This window comes from Vulpes vulpes, chromosome 12 (genome assembly GCF_048418805.1).
Source record: "Vulpes vulpes isolate BD-2025 chromosome 12, VulVul3, whole genome shotgun sequence".
NCBI lineage: Eukaryota > Metazoa > Chordata > Mammalia > Carnivora > Canidae > Vulpes > Vulpes vulpes.
The window spans coordinates 8,810,275-8,817,075 of NC_132791.1; positions in this window are offsets into that span (position 1 = coordinate 8,810,275).

The following is a 6,801-nucleotide window of genomic DNA, read 5'->3' on the forward strand; positions in this document are numbered from 1 at the left end:
TTGCTTTTCTTATATATGGTGAATGTTTTCCCTAGCTTTGAATACAGTGTGTTTGGCCACATAAAAGTTCTTCATTTTCCCCTAATTCTATATTACTTTCATTTATGGTTCCTGAATTTTACGACAAAATTAGAAATGCTTTGTCCCCTTCCATTTTATAAATGTATTTGACTTTTGTTCTATTTATTTTTTGTGTTTCTATTTTTTTTCAGTGTTTCAGTATTCAATCTCACTGCAATTTGAGTATGATAAGAAGTGGAGATGTACCTTTGTTTTTTCGAAGAAGAAAGTCTTTGTGTTTTCATCTTCTGGTTCCCTATTATTTTGTTTCAGTTATGTAGCTTATCAACAGCCAAAAGCTTGATTTTGCTTTACTATTTATTCCACAATATGTATGGTAGAGTTACTAAGTTTATTCTCTTTTTTTTCCTTTATTATGCCTTTGTGTATCTTTAATTTCTTTGTCCTAATTTTCCATCTTGAAATTATTTTTTCAATTTCTTCCAAGATACACATTTAAACATATTTTCAGGGGCACGTTGGTGTCTGCATCCTGCGCAGCACCTGGTTCCTGCTGAGTCTGCATCCTGGGCTCTTGAACTGCCTGCTGCAGACTTGAAACTTATGAAAAAGAATTTAGAAAAATGGGAGTGTTTGCTCCTGGAGAGCGGAATTGGTGGAATTAAGTGAAATGAACCCGGTGGGATAGGATTTGAAACCAGGTGAGAAACATGTGAGAAATCCAACCTGGTTGTACATCTGAGAGGCTGCTACCTTATTAGCATCACAAGACGAAGCACGCTGCTGTCACCTGAAAATAATAAATTAATTAAGTTAAAGAAGTATTTTCCAGAAACAGCTTAGCTTCTATCAATAAAAAAGAACACCTCTGTGTATTTCCCTTTTTCAAGTTCAGAAATTTATCAGTTTTACTTCCTTCCTACCCTTTCCTCCAAAAAATTCTTCATATATCTTAAAAATTGGCGTATTTATTTTCAGATCCTTTTTTCATAATGCAATTTCTCTTTGGAGGATCTTTACTAACATATGCCAGTAAGTCCTTAGATTGCTCTGCTGATTATTTTGCCAGTTAGGATTTTTTATGCCATTTCTTCCTCTTTCTTTACTCTTTATGCTGAATCATTTTTCTTTCTTTTTTTTTTTAAAGGATTTTATTTATTTGACAGAGAGAGTGAGAGAGATCTGAGCAGGGGGGAAGAGCAGAGGGAGAAACAGACTCCCCACTGAGCAGGGAGCTCCATGCGAGGGGCTCCATCCCAGATGCTTTACCGACTGAGCCATCCAGGCCCCCCAGAATCATTTTTCTTTTGGCCTCCATGCATGATTTTTTTCGTCTAAAAAGCATATTTTGTGACTGCTTATATGTGGGGAAACATGTTTCAGTTTTCCTCTCACATGAACATTTTTTGGCCCAGTATATAGTTCTTGGGTAATAATCTTTTTCTTAAGAAATTTTTAACATTGCTCAATTGTCTCTAGTGTTGAATGTTGCAGGAGTGATAAATGGTGCCAGTCTGGCACATTCTCAGAGTGTAGCATTTAATCTTGGAATTCAGAAATCAGAAGTCTCTAACTCGGTATTTTTCCCCTAAACGTCTCTTGCATGCTTGAGAAGACCTAATATTTAGTAATGGCTGGAAGCAAAATTGGATGTTTCCATTAGATCAAGCATACTGATTGCATTTTGGCACCTGTTGTTATTTTGCTGTTTTTCTGTTTTTCCTGTTAACAACTGAGACAGACATCCTGAGATCTACTTTGATGGTGCCATTTGTCATTTTTTCCTTGGAGGATCTATGAATTTCTACTTCACATATTTTGAGGCTATTTTATTTGGAGTACTTATGTTTAAAATTGTTTTCCTAGTGACTTAAATCTCCTACCATAATGCAAAGTGGTCCTTGTTACCTCTAATAGTGCTTTTAAACTTAAATACTTAAAATTTGCTATCAATATAGTTCAATGCTTCTTTAATTTTTCTCATCAGGACTCAGTGAGTTCTTGCAATGTAAACCTCAGTCAGTTCAGAGAAAAGATTTTCTATTACCTTTTTTTTTCATTTGCTCTCTGGTCTCTTTCTGGAAGATCTAATTATGAAGATGTAGGATCAGCTTCATCGATTATACATATTACTGGCCATTCCTCTTATCATTTATATTAATGTCTCTTTTGCTCCAAATTCTTGAATAATTTGCACTAAAATGAAAGCCCATTGTGAGCAGGGATTGATTTGCCTCTTGTTTTGTCCCCAGTGTCTTGATGTGAGCAAGAATGGACAGCAGAAGAGGGACTTAGGTAATATTTATTGAACATGCAAGTGAATTCTTGGGGTGCTACTCTAACTTGTTTTCAGCAGCCCAATGTTCATCCTACTATTTTTGGCTTCTATTATTTATTTTTAAATTACATAAATCAGGGGCATCTGGTGGCTCAGTGGTTGAGCATCTGCCTTCTGCTCAGGATGTGATCCCAGGGTCCTGGGATCGAGTCCTGCATCGGGCTCCCTGCACGGAGCCTGCTTCTCCCTCTGCCTATGTCTCTGCCTCTCTCTGTGTGTCTCTCATGAATAAATAAAATCTTTTAAAAAAATTACATAAGTCACCTTTTCCCCCCCCCACAGGAACTCCTTTTTGTTTTCTGACTGTAGGTTTTCCCATAGCACCCTAAGGAAGTGTTATGCATCCCTAAAGTCAATTAAATTGCCTTGACAATACACACTGTGATTTTTCAAAAATACTTTTCCTATGTTGGCCAACTCTATTTTTCTAAGAAGAGCTCAGTACTAAGCTAGTGATCCTCTCTATGGCAAAGTACTTTTGATATCTTTTAAAAATTTAATGTAGTTTAAAAAGATTTTAAATTTATTTCATCTTGATCAGTATTGGAGCTCATCTGAGCCTTTTAGCAATACTTGTGCTACTTTTTGGTGTCCCGAGTAAGGCTCAACCTGACCAGTTACCATTGACCGGAGGAGTCTGTGAACAAGCTTTTCTCTGGGTATGGTAAATGGATGGAGATTCTGGAACTCATGCAGTTTCAATTTACAATCAGGAATTATGACACAACACAACTTCACAGTTACTCTGAAGACCTTGTATGGATCTCACTTTTGGTGAAGCATAGGGATAAGGAGGAAAAGAGTCAACATCTAAAGCTTTGGGGGCACAGGATTTCATCATGACGTTCAGAACTTAAGGCGAGGATGGAGTGTGCAGACACACGATCACTCCTTAAAACAGAGCACCTGCTGGAGGGGTGCCAGTGGGAATCTTCAAGACAGCCAAGTTCTGACTCTGATTTGCCTCTCATTCTTCACGGAGAGGCTCTGTCCACACTAAGACTCATTCCCCCTCTGGTCACAGACCCCAGCTGGGGTCGAGACACCTTTGTTCAGGTCAAGGGGAAGGGGGCCATCTACTGGTAGTCTGCAACCAGGAGGATTGTTACCAGAGATACAACATCCATGCCAAACACCTGAGACAGAGCTCCAGGGGGTGACATTTGATTAAATTCTCAATTGATTGTGTTTGCTTCTCAGGAATTTCCTACCCAGGGGTACCTGGCTGACTCAGTTGGTTAAAGCATCTGACTTTGGCTCAGGTCATTATCCTGGGGTCCTGGGATGGAGGCCCATGAAGGGCTCCTTGCTCGGGGGCGGGGGGGGTCTGCTTCCCCCTCTCCCTTTGCCACTGCTTGTACCCCCCCATCCATCTCTCTCAAATACATAAATAAAATCTTTAAAAAGAAAAGAAATTTGTCCATCTGTCAGAGTTAAGTTCAGTAAAGGGGATCTACAGTTGCTGACTTGAAAGACATCCAAGGGCTTCAGATAACCACAGTAGAAGAGAGGGGGGAATATAGATTGTAAATAAAAAGAGCTTCTGGGATCCCCATGTAACATAGGAATGTGGTGTGTGTGTGTGTGTGTGTGTGTGTGTGTGTGTGTGTGTGTTGGGGGGCGAATTTTGACCAGAGGGGCAGGGAGACGTAGTTGACAGTGATTAATTTACGGGAATCGTTTTAGCATCCCTCCTTCCACATGAGAAAGGTCTTTTACCGCCTTGGTTATTCCCCTCCATTGCTCTCTGAGAGCACTTTTCTCTACCTCCACTGCTCCTAGAAACAGTGAAAGGATGCAGGAAGGGGGAGAAGAGATGGGGGGAAAAGATACAAACCTGCTCTTCGTGTAAGTCAGAGGGAAGACAAGGGTTTCAAATTGGGTACCGTTTAATGGTTTTTGAATTGCATGTTTAAGATGGATTTTTTTCAAAAGAAATTATTATTTTTGGCTGTTTTGACTGCGTGTCTTTGAATGTGACATCACCCAGAAGCACTGCTGCCCAAGATTCATAATGGTCACAGCTTTCATCTTTGCTCCCATATCCCTATTACTGCCTATTCTTAATCCAAAATTCAGAATTTTGGCTCTTTCTTAAAATGGGTCTCCAAGCCTTAGCACATGAACATCTGACTCTGGCCTCTCTGGCTCTATGGTAGGAAGAAACTGTATTAATATTTACTACATAGCATCATATGTCCTTGTGATTTCTTATTTTTAAAAAGATTTTATGGGCAGCCCAGGTGGCCCAGCGGTTTAGCACTGCCTTCAGCCCAGGGTGTGATCCTGGAGACCTGGGATCGAGTCCCATGTCAGGCTCCCTGCATGGAGCCTGCTTCTCCCTCTGCCTGTCTCTCTCTCTCTCTCTCTCTCTCTGTCTCTCATGAATAAATAAAATCTTTAAAAAAAATTATTTATTATTTATTTATTTGAGAGAGAGAGTGTGTGTGTATGAGCAGGGAAGGGGTGGAGAGGAAGGGGCAGGGGGAGCAGCAGACTCCCTACTGAGCAGGAAGTCAGATGCGGGGTTCAATCCCAGGACCCCAAGATCATGACCTGATCCAAAGTCAGACGCTTAACCGACTGAGCCACTCCAGGTGCCCCTGTGACACCTCATGCAAGAAATTGATGATAGAAAACACATCTTCGCTTGCTTCCTCCTCCCACCCCCGACCCTGCCTTTTGCTTTACAGTTACAGGCAGTGCTGGGGATATTTGCACCAACATCACAAATCCTTTTTAGAAACCTTCAACTAAATTCCAGTGGGGAGATAGTCAAGTGGAGAGATTTTCACAAGTATCCAGAAAAAATTCACTTCTTTCCTGGACAACAGAAGTTCAGAGGTAAAGTCAAACAGAGCAGGTGAGTTCCTTTGAATAAAAGCTGGTGGGCGAGCAGTTTTAACCTCAAGCACGGGAAGGGTTACTATAAACAGGATTGGGACCAGTTTCTTTCACTCACTGGAACAGGCTGTAGAGTGTGGGGCCATCAAGCAGAGGCGGCCTTGGCTTTGGAGATGAGGCCTCAGAATTTATCCTCTGAAGGTGAAATGAAAATGAATGTATTTATGTATGTAGACACTCCATAAAGAAGTGGAACACCTCTGCTGCTGAACTGTTTCGAGGCCTTCAGCAAAAGACCAAGGTACGTCCCGTGTTTAATCCAGAAAACCCAAGCATGAATATATAACTGGCATATAATTGAAGTAAACAGTAATTTTCTCAATTGTAATGTAGTGGAAGGACGGTAGTCTGTGTGGAGTCTAGAAACCGAGAGCCAAAGAGTGAGTCATTTATCTCCAGCCCAGTTGGAGAAGGGGCCGTGCAGACTGGAATGAGTAGTGGAGCCCAAGATAGGATTATCTCTCTGGGGGAGACACCAGGGGGGTTTACGTACTGCTTTGTTCTGGTTCAGTGCTCACTGAGAAACCTTTCTTTTTCAACTTCCAGGTTTTATTTGTCGATGTTATTTTATATGAGACATTTATTGCCCTCGTCTCAAAGCTCCATTTCTACACTGAGTATTTTAAAAAATAGAAACACTTCAAAAAATCACTCAATTTCACTTAACCACCATTTTTGGCAGGTCTTTTTTTTTTTTTCCAGGCTTTTCTAGGAACATGTATTATAAGAAAGGTGTGCAAACAATTTTTTTTTAACAATTTTGTTTTCTGTTTTTCGATTGCCATCCTATCAGAAGCATGTCCCACACGCCTAAGTCATACACAAAATCAGCACTTTTAATATCTCTGCACAAGTATCACAAGGCTTGTCGAGAGATACAACACAAAAGAATGAAATACAGAATTTCTGTGCGACCACGGGAAACGTTTTACAATAGATGTTGGGGCCAGCAGGGGCCTCCCCTGTGCCTGGGGCCGCATAGCTCTCTCTGAGCAGGTGCAGAGGTACTTTTCGTGAATATAGGACGTGGGCACCCAACTTGCCTTTCTCCAGAGCCACAAAGGGGTTTTTCTACCCGCCTGGTCATCCAGTTTCAGTGATGAACTTAGACCATAGCCCAAGACCGTGCCTTGCAGGTTTCTGCTCTCACAGACACATCTCTGACCTACCACCACCCTCACAAGACCTCAGCTTTTGGAATATTGAAACCCCAACAGGGCCCAATGCCCAGCACCTTTGCCGGTGACAAAGAAAACCTCAGATAAAAGCATTGGAAACAGAAAAGTATTTTTTTTTCTCAAAGTTTTTAAAGCCCCTCCAGACTTCAAGAGAGCTGGGCTCCTCAAATAACTTAGGTTAGCTTGTTCCTGGCAGAAAAACCTGTTTCTTCACATGATGGCCATCTGTACAAAAAGGTTCACATAAATGTGTCGGCATCAGTCTTGTAAAAGTCAAGGGTAAACTTGTTTTGGTTAGAGAGTAACCTAAAGGAAAGTGCTCTAGCTTTATTTATTTGGGGGAATAGTGCTGGGCAGAGT